Raw genomic sequence first — 16,733 nt, forward strand, 5'->3', positions numbered from 1 at the left:
AATAAAGATTACTGCAGTTAGTTTCCTTCTAGTCCTTTCCCCTCTAAAGTAATCTACATGTGTCTATGAGGTCAGTTTTCTGAAAGAAAACTATCATTTCACTTTTCTGCCAGGAAATTTTAAATGTTTCAAACACTCTACATAGAATTGGATATAATGTCTTCCATTAACTAGGAAACATTAATCAAATAAGACTCTTCTACACATTTAAACATTTAACTTTCATGCTTTGTTGATTAATTGAGGTTTGGGATAATACTCTCTGACAACTCCGTGAGTCATGAAAGGTAGTAATAACAGTTGCCAGTGAGTTTCCCCTGATTTATTCTGGTTGTGGAATTTGGATAAAGGTTTGTCAAACAATTTTGAAATTCCATTAATATAATTTTTAAACAGACATAGCCTAATGATTTAGAGGCTTATATTTTGTGTAATATCACATATTAATTTTTTTATGTTCCCTAAATATGAAAGCATTTTTAAAAATTTAAAAATAAATTTGCTATAGAGCAAGTTTGTTTAAGAATGTTATAATTCTGCACAGTTTTTTTTCAGAACATTTATTATCTCCTTATGTCTCCGAATCTAAATAAAAGGGCTTAGTATTGAGATTGCTATTGTATAAAATATTGCCACTGGTATATCTTTATCTCCTTCAAATGTCGAATATGCATGAGAAGACAAATGTAAAATATTGAGACAGAGAAAAAATGGGATACACAGATAGAAAGCTCTTTACCTCTTCCCTCTCTGTATTTCATTTTGAAAATAGCCAGAAGAATGTAGAGATATGAGATCAAGACAGTAGCAATGGTACAGATTTGAATTGGTATTGAAAAGATATATATATCATTAGTTCATTGATAAAAGAATCTAAGTACAGGAGAGTCTATACAGTGGAAGAATATCACAAAAAAGTGGTCAATTTTATTAGACTTGCAGAAAGTTAAACTTAATAGAAACCCTACATGAATCATGGAATGCAGGTGTCCAGCTATGAAGGTCCCTGCAGTCATCAGTATGCAGAGTGTCTTGGACATAATGGTGTGGTACTGCAGTGGGCTGCATATGGCCACATAGTGGTCATAGGCCATTGCCACCAGAAGAAAGCAGTCTGTGGTTTCAGCAAGACAAAGAAAATAAAATTGTGCCATACATTCATACAGGGAAATAATTCTATCCTCAGAAAAGAAATTCTCTAACATCTTGGGGGTAACAGCACAGGAACAGCAGGAATCTATCACAGCTAGGTTGCCCAGAAAGATGTACATTGGTGTGTGAAGGCAACGCTTTACATAAATTAATGCCACCAGACCAAGATTCCACACCATGGTGACCAGATAGATGGCAGAGAACACCATTAATTGAGACTCTAAAGCAGAGTGTTTCTAATTCTCATGCTCTAATTTCTCTATATACAAAAGGGAAGAATGTCTTCTTCAAATCATCCTGTGCCATCTCCTGAACACTAGCACACTCACTGTCGGTCAAGTGAGAAAAAGTGTAACATGGATTGTGTACATAGGGCTTGCCTGAAAATATCTGTTTGAATTCTTAGAGCAGGAATGCTTTATCTGCATGAATTACCCTATGCTGATGTAAAATGTATGGTCAGTATATATAATTTTCCATTTCCAAAATTAAAAGACATTTTCTTATGGTATCTTTTCCTACAGGAAAAAAATAAACAAGTTTTAAATGATTTCTTATTGGATCAATGTGATGTTTAAAATGAATTACTCTTTGGACATTTTAAATGTTTAAATTTTAAAAATTGCACAGAAACACAGTAAGTTTGCAGAATGCTTTTTGCTAGCTTAGTAACCCTTTCCACATAAGGTCACCAACACATATTTTAAGAAATATCTACTCATCTTTTTAGAGAGGATAAGAATATGAAACATCTACAGGTGTTCCTAATAATTTAATTGGATACCATTTTTATGTTCATTTAAACATATTCTAGATACTATTCCAATCATGGTGTGACAAATTTCCCAATGAGTTATTATTCTTAATTACTCACTTATCTTAATACTTTGTCTCTAGTCTTTTTTTTTTTTTTTTTTTTTTTTTTGATGCCTCCCCCGCACCCAGTCACCGAGTTTCTTTTCCCACAGCCGTCGGTCACCAGTGCAGTGTCAGTGATTGACTGGTGTTTCGGCTAACCCGGCTGCTCTCCATTTTGGCCGTCGAGGTCTAGGGAGCCACTTCATTCCGAGGAGCCCTCAGCCGGCCTCCTTCCTGGTCAGCTCCTCCACTTTGGCTACGTAGGCCCTCATGGCGTCCATCCTGGACATCCCTTGGTTCGCGGACCACTCCTTCCACTCGACCTTGGCCTTCAGGTTGGAGGCGGGAGGGGCGGGGAGGCGGCAGTCGCCTCGGGTGGCCTGCTTGTATCAGCGGTAGAGCAGCAGCTTGTCCTGGTCGCTCACGGGGCCCTTCAACTCCACTTGGCACATGGGGCGGGAGGCAGCCGGGCTTTTCCGGGCGATCTGCGTGCTGGAAGCCAGAGGTGGGGAAGTAGAAAGGCTGGCGTCAGGCCTCCATCTCGGGGGCAGGGGACAGACGGCGCGTGTCTCTAGTCTTAAGGGTTTTACGTACATGTCTAACATTGTAAGATTCGGTGGCAATGTCTCCACTCACAGTGTGAATATTCTTCCTGGTAAATACTTATTTTGTATTCACTCAAGCATCTCTCATAAAGCATAGGTTCTGTGTTTTCATTTTTGGTGAGTTCCATGAAGGTGCTCTATTTATTTACTTAAGTTTTAAATTTATTTAAATTTATAAACTCATTACTTATTCCTAACTGGCTATATATATATTTGAGTTTAATGATCACCTGAATTTATTATATAGTTATTATAATTTGTCAACAAGAACATTAAAACATTTCAGGTGCAGAAACAACATGAGTTTTAAAGAATAATAAAATTAACTTTCTTTTCTTCTAGAAGTATCTGAAAGTATTTTGCCTCAGCATACTCCAAATACACAATTTTAAAGAAAAGCCTACAATAGTTAATTCAAAGTACACGTTTATTTTGAGACTAAGTTTCACCCTTGTTGCCCAGGCTGGAGTGCAATGGCACAATCTCGGCTCTCTGCAACCTTCACCTCCTGGGTTCGAGCAATTCTCCTGTCTCAGCCTCTTGAGTAGCTGGGATTACAGGCATGAACCATCATGCCTGGCTAATTTTGTATTTTCAGTATAGATGGGGTTTCACCATATTTGTCTGGCTGGTCTTGAACTGACCTCAGGTGATCTGCCCACCTCAGCCTCCCAAAGTGCTGGGATTAACAGGAGTGAGCCATTGTGCCCAGCCAGTGCATTGTTTTAAAAACGTATTTTGGTTAGCTTTTCTCTGTTTCTCACTTTTTTCTACACTAAATTTAAAATTCTCCTTTTTATTCACTTACACAACATGATGAGTTTTTCTGGAGTTTTATCACTGGAGACTTGTAATCAAATGAATTCAATCAATTGTCCTTTACATTTTAGGTCTATAACTCTATTAAAAAATCCTTCAGAATATTTTGAAAAAAACTTTGTAAAAATGTAAAATACTATTTTTAATCATTATTTTAGTAACATCTAATGGTAAACAAACAGAAAATATTTATTATGTGGACTGTGGAAAATGGATTTATTATCAATTATTATTTTATATAGATGATATATCAGAATATAATTAGTAAAAACTCATTCACTCTTCTCCAATGTAAAATATAATTTTTTTACTGAATCAAAAATTAGTTTTTTTTTTATTTTTTTTATTGCATTTTAGGTTTTGGGGTACATGTGAAAAACATGCAAGGTTGTTGCATAGGTGCATTCATGGCAGTGTGATTTGCTGCCTCCCTCCCCCTCATCCATATCTGGCATTTCTCCCCATGCTATCCCTCCCCAACTCCCCCCCCCCGCTGTCCCCCCCCACTCCCCCGCAACAGACCCCCGTGTATAGTGCTCCCCTCCCTGTGTCCATGTGTTCTCCTTGTTCAACACCCTCCTATGAGTGAGAACATGTGGTATTTGGTTTTGTGTTCTTGTGTCAGTTTGCTGAGAATGATGGTTTCCAGGTTCATCCATGTCCCTACAAAGGACGCGAACTCCTCATTTTTAATGGCTGCATAATATTCCATGGTGTATATGTGCCACATTTTTCCTGTCCAGTCTATCATCGATGGGCATTTGGGTTGGTTCCAGGTCTTTGCTATTGTAAACTGTGCTGCAATGAACATTCGTGTGCATGTGTCCTTATAGTAGAACGATTTATAATCCTTTGGATAGATGCCCAGTAATGGGATTGCTGGGTCAAATGGAATTTCTATTTCTAGGTCCTTGAGGAATCGCCACACTGTTTTCCACAGTGGTTGAACTAATTTACACTCCCACCAACAGTGTAAAAGTGTTCCTATTTCTCCACATCCTCTCCAGCATCTATTTTCTCTAGATTTTTTAATGATCGCCGTTCTAACTGGCGTGAGATGGTATCTCAATGTAGTTTTGATTTGCATTTCTCTAATGAACAGTGATGATGAGCATTTTTTCATATGTTTGTTGGCCTCTTGTATGTCTTCTTTTGTAAAGTATCTGTTCATATCCTTCGCCCATTTTTGAATGGGCTTGTTTGTTTTTTTCTTGTAAATCTTTTTTAGCTCGTTGTAAATTCTGGATATCAGCCCTTTGTCAGATGGGTAGGCTGCAAAAATTTTTTCCCATTCTGTTGGTTGCCGATTCACTCTATTGACTGTTTCTTTTGCCGTGCAGAAGCTGTGGAGTTTGATTAGGTCCCATTTGTCTATTTTGGCTTTTGTTGCCAATGCTTTTGGTGTTTTGGTCATAAAGTCCTTGCCTACGCCTATGTCCTGAATGGTTTTGCCTAGGTTTCCTTCTAGTGTTTTTATGGTGTTAGGCCTTATGTTTAAGTCTTTAATCCATCTGGAGTCAATTTTAGTGTAAGGTGTCAGGAAGGGGTCGAGTTTCTGCTTTCTGCATATGGCTAGCCAGTTTTCCCAACACCACTTATTGAACAGGGAATCCTTTCCCCATTGCTTGTTTTTATCAGGTTTGTCAAAGATCGAGTGGTTGTAGATATGTTGTGTTGCCTCCGACGCCTCTGTTCTGTTCCATTGGTCTATATCTCTGTTTTGGTACCAGTACCATGCTGTTTTGATTACTGTAGCCTTGTAGTAGAGTTTGAAGTCCGGTAGTGTGATGCCTCCTGCTTTGTTCTTTTTGCTTAGAATTGACTTGGCTATGCGGGCTGTCTTTTGGTTCCATATGAAGTTTAAGGTGGTTTTTTCTAGTTCTGTGAAGAAGGTCATTGGTAGCTTGATGGGGATAGCATTGAATCTGTAAATTACTTTGGGCACTATGGCCATTTTCACGATATTAATTCTTCCTAACCATGAACATGGAATGTTTCTCCATCTGTTTGTGTCCTCTCTTATTTCGTTGAGCAGTGGTTTGTAGTTCTCCTTGAAGAGGTCCTTTACGTTCCTTGTTAGTTGTATTCCTAGGTATTTTATTCTCTTTGTAGCAATTGTGAATGGCAGTTCGTTCTTGATTTGGCTCTCTTTAAGTCTATTATTGGTGTATAGGAATGCTTGTGATTTTTGCACATTGATTTTGTATCCTGAGACTTTGCTGAAGTTGCTTATCAGTTTCAGGAGATTTTGGGCTGAGATGATAGGGTCTTCTAGATATACAATCATGTCGTCTGCAAATAGAGACAATTTGACTTCCTCCTTTCCTAATCGAATACCCTTTATTTCTTTTTCTTTTCTGATTCCTCTGGCTAGAACTTCCAGTACTATATTGAACAGGAGTGGTGAGAGAGGGCATCCTTGTCTAGTGCCAGATTTCAAAGGGAATGCTTCCAGTTTTTGCCCATTCAGTATGATATTGGCTGTCGGTTTGTCATAAATAGCTTTTATTATTTTGAGGTACGTTCCGTCGATACCTAGTTTATTGAGAGTTTTTAGCATAAAGGGCTGTTGAATTTTGTCGAAGGCCTTCTCTGCATCAATTGAGATAATCATGTGGTTTTTGTCTTTGGTTCTGTTTATGTGGTGAATTACATTTATAGACTTGCGTATATTGAAGCATCCTTGCATCCCCGGGATGAATCCTACTTGATCATGGTGGATAAGCTTTTTGATGTGCTGTTGTAATCGGCTTGCCAGTATTTTATTGAAGATTTTTGCATCTATGTTCATCATGGATATTGACCTGTAATTTTCTTTTCTTGTTGAGTCTCTGCCGGGTTTTGGTATTAGGATGATGTTGGTCTCATAAAATGATTTGGGAAGGATTCCTTCTTTTTGGATTATTTGAAATAGTTTCAGTAGGAATGGTACCAGTTCCTCTTTGTATGTCTGGTAGAATTCGACTGTGAACCCATCTGGACCTGGGCTTTTTTTGGGTGGTAGGCTCTTAATTGCTGCCTCGACTTCAGACCTTGTTATTGGTCTATTCAGGGTTTCGACTTCTTCCTGGTTTAGGCTTGGGAGGAGGCAACTGTCCAGGAATTTATCCATTTCTTCCAGGTTTTCTAGTTTATGTGCATAGAGTTGTTTGTAATAATCTCTGATGATGGTTTGAATTTCTCTGGCATCTGTGATGATATTCCCTTTATCATTTTTTACTGCATCTATTTGGTTATTCTCTCTTTTCTTTTTTATTAGTCTGGCTAGTGGTCTGTCTATTTTGTTGATCTTTTCAAAAAACCAGCTCCTGGATTTATTGATTTTTTGAAGGGTTTTTTGTGTCTCTATCTCCTTCAATTCTGCTTTGATCTTAGTTATTTCTTGTCTTCTGCTAGGTTTTGAATTTTTTTTGATCTTGCTCCTCTAGCTCTTTCAATTTTGACGATAGAGTATCAATTTTAGATCTCTCCTTTCTTCTCATGTGGGCACCTATTGCTATATATTTTCCTCTAGAGACTGCTTTAAATGTGTCCCAGAGATTCTGGTATGTGGTGTCTTCGTTCTCGTTGATTTCGAAGAACATCTTTATTTCTGCCTTCATTTCAGTGTTTATCCAGTCAACATTCAGGAGAAAGTTGTTCAATTTCCATGAGGCTGTGCGGTTCTGGGTTGGCTTCTGAATTCTGAGTTCTAACTTGATTGCACTGTGGTCTGAGAGACTGTTTGTTATGGTTTCCGTTCTTTTGCATTTGCTGAGGAGTGATTTACTTCCAATTATGTGGTCAATTTTAGAGTAGGTGTGATGTGGTGCTGAGAAGAATGTATATTCTGTGGATTTGGGGTAGAGAGTTCTGCAAATGTCTATTAGGTTTGCTTGGTCCAGGTCTGAGTTCAAGTCCTGGATATCCTTGTTAATTTTCTGTCTCATTGATCTGTCTAATATTGACAATGGGGTGTTGAAGTCTCCCACTATTATTGTGTGGGAGTCTAGGTCTCTTTGTAAGTCTTTAAGAACTTGCCTTATGTATCTGGGTGCTCCTGTATTAGGTGCATATATATTTAGGATCGTTAGCTCTTCTTGTTGCATTGATCCTTTTACCATTATGTAATGTCCTTCTTTGTCTCTTTTGATCTTTGTTGCTTTAAAGTCTATTTTATCAGAGATGAGAATTGCAACTCCTGCTTTTTTTTGGTCTCCATTTGCTTAGTAAATCTTCCTCCATCCCTTTATTTTGAGCCTTTGTGTATCCTTGCTTGTGAGGTGGGTTTCCTGGATACAGCACACTGATGGGTTTTGGCTTTCTATCCAGTTTGCCAATCTGTGTCTTTTGATTGGGGCATTTAGTCCGTTTACATTTAGGGTTAATATTGTTATGTGTGAATTTGATCCTGTCATTTTGATGCTAGCTGGCTGTTTTTCCCATTGGTTGATGCAGATTCTTCATTGTGTTGATGCTCTTTACCATTTCGTGCATTTTTGGAGTGGCTGGTACTGGTTGTTTTTTTTCTATGTGTAGTGCCTCCTTCAGGAGCTCTTGTAAAGCTGGTCTGGTGGTGATGAAATCTCTGAGTGCTTGCTTGTTCTCAAAGGATTTTATTTTTCCTTCACTTATGAAGCTTAGTTTGGCTGGATATGAAATTCTGGGTTGAAAATTCTTTTCTTTAAGGATGTTGAATATCGGCCCCCACTCTCTTCTGGCCTGTAGGGTTTCTGCTGAGAGATCTGCTGTGAGTCTGATGGGCTTCCCTTTGTGGGTAACCCGACCTTTCTCTCTGGCTGCCCTTAGTATTTTCTCCTTCATTTCAACCCTGGTGAATCTGACGATTATGTGCCTTGGGGTTGCTCTTCTAGAGGAATATCTTTGTGGTGTTCTCTGTATTTCCTGGACTTGAATATTGGCCTGCCTTGCTAGGTTGGGGAAGTTTTCCTGGATAATATCCTGAAGAGTATTTTCCAGCTTGGATGCATTCTCTTCGTCACATTCAGGTACACCTATCAAACGTAGATTAGGTCTTTTCACATAGTCCCATATTTCTTGTTGACTCTGTTCATTCCTTTTTACCCCGTTTTCTCTAATCTTGCCTTCTCGTTTTATTTCATTGAGTTGATCTTCGACCTCTGATATCCTTTCTTCTGCTTGGTCAATTCGGCTGTTGAAACTTGTGCATGCTTCGCGAAGTTCTCGTGTTGTGTTTTTCAGCTCCATCAATTCGCTCATATTCCTCTCTAAGTTGTCCATTCTCATTAACATTTAGTCAAGTCTTTTTTCAAGGTTCTTAGTTTCTTTGCATTGGGTTAGAACATGTTCTTTTAGCTCACGGAAGTTTCTTATTATCCACTTTCTGAAAGCTGATTCTGTCATTTCATCACGCTCATTCTCCATCCAGTCTTGTTCCCGTGCTGGTGAGGAGTTGTGCTCCCTTGTAGGAGGAGAGGTGTTCTGGTTTTGGGTGTTTTCATCCTTTTTGCACTGGTTTCTTCCCATCTTTGTGGATTTATCCACCTATCGACTTTGTAGTTGCTGTCTTTCTGATTTTGGTAATTTTAAGTCTGTAGTAGCTGAACTCATAAACCCCCTTTTCTTCCCCCTAGGTGGTCTGTCCCAGGGAATTAGGGCGTTATGATTTTCCGCTGTTGCAATGGTTTTCCCTGCCCACAAGGTGGCAGCCTAGTCACACTCAGCCTGCAGAGGCTTCATTGAGCTGCTGTGGGCAAATTGTCCTGGGAACTGCAGGGTGTTTCCCGGTGGGTGAAGCCCCTCCTCCACAGAGCTGGACCGTCCCGTGTTCAGCCGTGTTTCCGGAGGCATCCTCTTTGCCCAGGAAACTCTTGGGTTGAGTCCCTGCCTCTGCTCCCCTTGCTGGCCCAGAGGGGATCCGGTCTCGCTCACTCTGCACAAGGGGCCGCTGCTCCCTGCCTCGGGTGCAGGCAGGGCAGCCGCGCCAGTCCAACCAGTGGCGCTGGCAACCCGTGGAGCTTCTCCACCTGTGAATCTCCTGGTCTGTGGGCAGTAAAAATCCGCTGCCCTGTGAGCCGCTGCATCAGCCAAAGCAACGGCTCTGAGATTCGTGGCGCGCCCTTGCCCGGGAGTGTCCTGGCTTGAATCCCTGCTTCAGCTCCCCTTGCTGGCTGAGGTGATTCAGTCTCTTTCGCTCTGTACGTGGATCCGCCGCCCCCCACCTCAGGGCGTAGGCCAAGCGGTGCGCCGCTCCGCTCAAACCAGCAGCGCTGGTGACCCGTGCGGCTCCTCCTCCTGTTAATCCCCTGGTCTGTGGTCAGTAAAAATCTGTCTGGAAATGCGGCGTCCACTCACCCTCTGCGCCTTCTTTTGGAGCTGCAATCCCGACTTCCTCCTAATCGGCCATCTTGAAAACCTCCGTCAAAAAAATTAGTTTTACTATACATCCCAGAATTATTATACAGGTCATTGTCAGCCTTATCTGTATATTTGCTGATAAAATTATGGTACTTTTGAACAAATAATAGGTCAGACTTATCCACTTACTGTGTCTCCTTATGGCTTTCTGTAATGCCTTTACTTTAGAGACAAAGAAAATTATTAAGTGGCTAAAATTTAAAAACAATAAGAGTACTGAAGTATTTTAGAAAATATATATTCTACATTTTAATACTATAATATAAATAAATTACAAATCAGTCCTTATGTTTTGAGTTCACTGAGAAACATCTTCCAGTAGCTGACTGGTCACCTGATGTTTTTTCTTTGTAGGAAAATTAAGAATAAAAACATTGGTTTTTAAATCATTAGGTAATAAATTATAAAAATCTAGGACACTCCCTACCAATAAGTCAGTGATAATAATTATGTAAATCTCAGGCAAAGTTAAAGTTTTCTATTCTAAAGGGATTTCCTCATCATTGGCATCAGAATGCTTCTGCAGAGACTCTAAACTATGGGCATGGTTCCCATAGTGCCAGTAAATCAAAACAGAAGGTAAAGATGGATGCATTTTGAAATTCTAAAGTTAAATCAAAATAGCTATCACTAAAAACAGCTTAAGGTTCATCTTGATTTTGCACATACTTGGAATCTTTCTTTCTCTCTCTCTTACACACACACACACACACACACACACACACACACACCCCTTGTTTACCTGATAACTATAATGGAGAGAAAAAATTTACATTGATCAGTTGGGATGGAAGTTAAGCAGAGATTTGAAGAGATATTTAAATTTGTGGACAAGAGGCAAAAATGGGACTTGATACCCAGGATTGCATTCCTTTCTTTTGCTCTCAAAATTAATCTGGCCAAATCTTGTATATTCATCCTCTGAAACAAGTCTGATGATGTGTTTTCTAGTTTCACTTATGTGTCATAAGTTAACTTAAGAAAACTTAATTGAGGTATGATTAATGTGCAAAAAGCTATACACATTTAACATATACAACTCAATAAATTGGGAGATAAGTATACATCCACAAAACTATTATTATAATCAATGTCATAATCATAAGATAACTTATTTGTTAATAGGCCTCCTATCCTCATCTTTTCTGTAGTGTGTAGATATGCTTTTATGCATTAGAAACGTTTTTGGCTTCTCATTAGTCTACAAACCAATTTTTTGTCTTTTATCTTGGTACTCCAAGGGCTCCATATAGAGGGCTTACATCACTTAAGACTTTATTTTCTACCATTAACCTTTAACTATCCATTTCCAGAGACATGCCTATCACTTGTCTATTTCTTGATTCACTAGAGTATAAACTTGACCCCAGAATATTTACTTGGAATCTATTCTTCACATGAAATGCCCTCTTTGGTTTATTCTTCTACCCAAATCCTACTCAATTGTTATGAGATCTGATTCTCATTATGAAGACATCCCCAACTTTCAGATCTGCAAGATAATTACTGTTTTTCTGTGATGCAAAGAGCTCTAAATTGTGCTTCACTCCTATGTTCGTTCAGCTGTTCTTCATGTGCAAGTTCTGTGTATTCTCAGATAGATAGATTTTCTTTTTGGTTTTCCATATTGCAAACCCCTCATAGTTCCAGATAATGTAGGCCCTTGGTGAATGCTTATTGAATTGGTTGCAGAAATTTCAATTAAATTAACTTCAACATTATAGAGTGACTTAATACAGAATTTACGGAGTCAGACATTGGGCAAGGAGGGCATGTGGTAGGAGTGAGGTTGGGCAGAAACCTGAATAGATAAGAAATAATCCTGCCCTCAGGGAGCTCCCAATCTAGAGGGTAAAATCACTTATACAACGATATAATAGAGAACTCAGACTGAGTTAAGTTTTACAAACTTAAATACAAGCAAGGAATATAGGAACACAAAGAAGGACTTAGGGAACTAAGGGAAAACATTATACAAAATGACATTTCTCATGATTCTTGAAGGACAAATTAAATTTCAATAGGCAAGAAGAATGTGTGGCAAAAAATTACAGGTTGAAGGAGCAGCATGGTTAAAAGTTAAAGCACGGAAACTTGAAAGCACAAAGCATATTTAGGGAATGGAGAGTACACCAGAGTAGCCAGAGTCTGGGCTCATGATGGGAAGGAGTTGGAGGTTCACGTCATCACTCTTGCACTAAGATCACCATTCAACTCCTAATTATCACACCTAAAGCATTTTTGTCAATTATTATCTTAATTAGCTATATGATTTGGCACTATTGACAACACTCTGAAGCAAATTTGCTTCTCAGGCTTCTGTGATTAACACCTGTTTATTCCCACATCTCTGGCTGTTCTTTCTCCATGTTTTCTATTAGATCCTCTTTTCCTTCTTTCTTCACACACACAAATTCCTTAGACTAAAAGTACGTCCTTACACAAAATTATGGGACTTTGTTTTAAATACTAGTCACTAATGTAGAAAAAACTTTCTTGATACTTAGCCAGTAAATTACCATATTCTATGTCTCAGTTGTTTTATAAGCAAATTAAAAAGTGGTGAATTTTTACCTTTGAAAAATAAGTTAAAATTTCACTTAAGATATGTGGAATATTTTTGTGCAGGTAGAAACATTTTTGTTTCCAAGTTTTTAAAAATATAAGGAAACATGAGAGTTTTAGGTATGTTATATAATTTTTGCCCAGAGTATTATATGAGGATATATAGAAACATCCTGAACATGGTTTTAATATTTTATCTGTGTTGCAAGATTTCATACTGATAGTAATTATAGTTCAATTAGTTAAATCTCAAAATAAAGGAAAGAATAAAGGTTTTAATCATTTAAAAATATTTGTTGAATAGCTACTTATCTTCAGAGAATGGATTACCAAATTTAGAAAACCTATCTTTTATTAGAAGAAAATACATAATTCATCCTAAATTCAGCAATTCTTTTAAGTATTGACATGATTCCCAGTGAACCTTTGTCTGGCATGTGGTCACTCATTATAAGATATCACAGAGTTTCTAATATTTTAAAGATTCTATTTTTTTAAAACTAATCATATCAGTGACATGCATTTCATGCACTCCTGGTGTCAGTTTCTTTGATGTAATACCTTGCCTATCCATGATGAAAATAGTTATTTTCGACTGGAGTGATACCCCTACTTGTTCTATTCATTGATTCATCATGAAACAGTTTTTAATAATAAATAAACACATTTTACTTTGTTTTCATATTGCTTTTCTGCATTATTTCCACTATTAATCCAGTGTAGATATTTTTACTGACTAAGGAGGAATAAGCATTTCTCCAGTGAAAAATTGCTTTAATTTTCACTTTTAACTAAACAGCCTCAGTAGTAACCTATGTAACTTTTAAAATTTTTATTGATACATGATATTTTTACATAGTTATGGGATACATGTGATATTTTCTTACAAGCATAAAAAATACTTAATGATCAAGTCAAGATTTTTAGGATATCCATCACGCAGAGCATTTATGTCAATGTGTTAAGAGCACTTCAAGTCCTCATTTCTAGCTATTTTGAAATATGTAATACATTGTTGTCGACTGTAGCCACCGTATTCTACTTGTGAACATTAGAGCTTATTCATTCTATCTGACTATATGTTAGTCCCATTAATCAGCCTCTCTCCATCCCCTGCATCCCCATTTCCTTTCCAGGCTCTGGTGACTATCATACTCTCTACCTTTATAGTATCAATGTTTTTTTAGCTCCAGCATACGAATAAGCACATGCAACATTTGTTTTTCTGTGTCTGGTTTATTTTACTCAACATAATGACCTCCAGTTCCATCTGTGTTACTGCAAAGGACAGAACTTATTTCTCTTTTATGACCAAATACTATTCCATTGTATAAATATACCACATTTTATTTAACCATTCAGCCATTAATGGACACGTAGGTTGATTCCATACCTATTGTTAATGGTGCTGCAATACAAATGAGGGCCTAGGTATCCCTCTGATACACTGATTTTCTTTCCTTTGGAAAAATGCCCAGTCGTGGGATTCCTGGATTGTATGGTAATTCTATTTTTAGTTTTTTGAGAAACCTCCATGCTGTTTTCCATTAAGAAAAACAGTTCTAATTTACATTCCCGGTAACAGTGTATAAGACTTCCCTTTTCTCTACATTTTTGCGAGTATCTATTCTTTTTGTCTTTCTGATAATGGCGATTCTAGCGAGGATAATATTGTGTCTCACTGTGGTTTTGATTTGAATTTCTTTGATGATTAGTGATGTTGAGCATATTTTATATGCCTGTTGGTCATTTGTACACCTTCTTTTGAGGATGTCTATTCAAATTCTTTGCCCACTTTTTAATGGGATTTTTAATTTCTGTAGGGTTGTTTGAATTTCTTGTACATTCTGGGTATTAGTTATTTGTTGGATAAATAATTTGCAAAATATATTCTCCCATTCAACAGGTTATCTCTTCACTTTGTTGATTGGTTCCTTTGCTGTAAAGAAGGTTTTCACTTTGATGTGACCTATTTGTCTATTTGTGGTTTTACTGCCTGTGCTTTTGGGGCTTTGGCCATAAAAATCTTAGCCTAGACCTATATCCTGGAGTGTTTTTTCTTTGCTTTCTTCTATGTGTTATCTTTAAGTTTTTAATCCATTTTGAGTTATCTTTCGCATATGATGAGAGATAGGGGTTTAGTTTCATTCCTCTGAATATGGATATCCAGTTTTCGCAGGACCATTTATTGAAGAGGGTGTGCTTTTCCAAGTGCATGTTCTTGGCACTCCATTCATCTATACATCAGTTGTGTTTTGTTTTGTTTTTTTTACACCAATACCATGTTCTTTAGTCATGGTAGCCTTGTAATATATTTTGAAGTCTGGTAATGTGATGCCTCCAGATTTTACATTTTTTTTTTGTCTCTCAGGATTGCTTTGGCTATTTGGGCTCTTTTTGGTTCCATACAAATTTTAGGATTTTTTTTTTCTGTTTTCATGAAAAATGTTATTGGTGTTTTGATAGGAATTGAACTTAACTTGTGGATTGCTTTGGCAGTATGGTAATTTTTAACAATATTAGTTTTGTAAATCCATGAGTATGAGGTGTCTTTTCATTTACTGTGTCCTGTTCAATTTCTTTCATTAGTATTTTGTGGTTTTCTTTGTAGAGATCTTTTGTCTCCTTGGTTAAATTTATTCCTAGGTATTTTATGTTTCCTGTAGCTATTGTATATGATATTCCTGTCATGATTTTTTTTTCAATTAGTTTGTTATTGGTGTATAGAAATGCTACTAATTTTTGTCTGTTGAGTTTTTATCCCACAACTTTACTGAACTTTTTATCAGATCTAAGTGTTTTTTGGTGACGTCTTCAGGGTTTTCTAAATATGAGATCCTGTGATCTGCAAAGAAGGCCAGTTTGACATCCTCTTTTCCAATATAGATGCCTTTTATTTCATTTTCTTGCCTTATTGCTCTGGCTAGGACTTCTACTATTATGGGTTTCTAAAAAAATTTTAATTTTAGTTTTTATTTTAAGTTCCTGGGTACATGTGCTGGTCTTAGCATTATGTTAAATAGGAATACTGAAAATGAACATCCTTATCTTGTTGGAGCTCTTGGAGGAAAGGCTTTCAGCTTTTTCCCATTCAGTATGATGTTAACTGTGGACTTGTCATATATGGCCTCTCCAGACAAAGCTATCTGCCTTGCCTCCCTCTTCTTTAGTACCTTAAGTATTTCCTGTCACTTCCATGCTGAATTCCAGCATTATCTCTTAGATATACTATTTGAAGTGTAATTATCTACTCGCTATTTTAGTTATCTGTTTTGAAAGAGGCTGCTGACTGGTGCCTTCAGTCAGTCATTATGAAGTCCTTCCTGGGCTTCTTAACATTTTATCATTTAGTTAAATTAAATTTGTAAAATCATAAATGAGTAGAGCATAATGATAGTTGGCATTTATTAAACAGTTACAGTTCTCTAGGCACTCTTGTAATAACTTAAGCTTATTAACTCATTTAACCTTTACAGGACTACTATAAAGGTTAAATGAGTTAGTAAGCTTAAGTTATATTTGAGTTCAATGTTATATATAGAGAGAAATATAACAAATATAAAATATAACATATATTATATATAAATATATAAAATATAACAAATATCTTGTTATATTTGAGTTCTATAGATGAGGAAGCAAAGGTACACAGATGTTAAGAAACTACCGCAGGCTCCTTACCTAGTAAGTGAAAAAAACAGTATTTGAACTTAGTCGGTTTTATTCCAGAGTCCAGAGTCTGTGCTCTTAAGCACTATAATATATTATTTTTTGTTAAATAGAACTCTGACCCTGAACCTACAGTAACCTTTCTAGGAAACCAACCCCTTGCTACAGTAAACAACCTAGGAAGTCACCCAGCCATAAGTCAGACTGGCAGGAAACCAGATTGCTGTTTTTAGTAACAATTTAGGAAGGTACACTATAACTTCTGTAATGAGCAGGACTTAAATGTCAGCTTTGTAATTTTTGTTGCCACTTCCAATTTAGGATGATTCAGAGAATACCAAATATGCACCCCTCATCAGTCACATTATATAGGCTGCCCCAATCTAGTTAACAGGGCTATAGCTTCCCCATGGCAACAGCCTCAAATCAAGCCACACATGAAATAGTCCCTTTTTTTCCACCCCTCTGTCCGCATTTGCATCTCTGCCAAAGCACAAGTGATGGTAGTTGTCTCACTTGCTATAGCAAACTGTGAATATATAGCCTTTGCCTTCTTCATTTAGTTTTCACAGTTATTTCCATAGGACGATCACTAATGCTAGGAGACATTCGGAATCTACTTCGTATCTAGCCTAGGTATAACCCAGAGAATAAGTCCCATGAATAAATGTGGTTAACTAAAAATAA

At 37.4% G+C, this 16,733-nt stretch overlaps 1 pseudogene; it reads right to left on the reverse strand.

The window, feature by feature from the left end:
- Window positions 1-528: 528 nt before the first annotated feature.
- LOC105714456 (olfactory receptor 5K4-like) lies at window positions 529-1,361 on the reverse strand (annotated as a pseudogene).
- Window positions 1,362-16,733: the final 15,372 nt, after the last annotated feature.

This window comes from Aotus nancymaae, unplaced genomic scaffold (genome assembly GCF_030222135.1).
Source record: "Aotus nancymaae isolate 86718 unplaced genomic scaffold, 86718_ANA_hifiasm-v0.15.2.pri h1tg000018l, whole genome shotgun sequence".
Classification (NCBI taxonomy): domain Eukaryota; kingdom Metazoa; phylum Chordata; class Mammalia; order Primates; family Aotidae; genus Aotus; species Aotus nancymaae.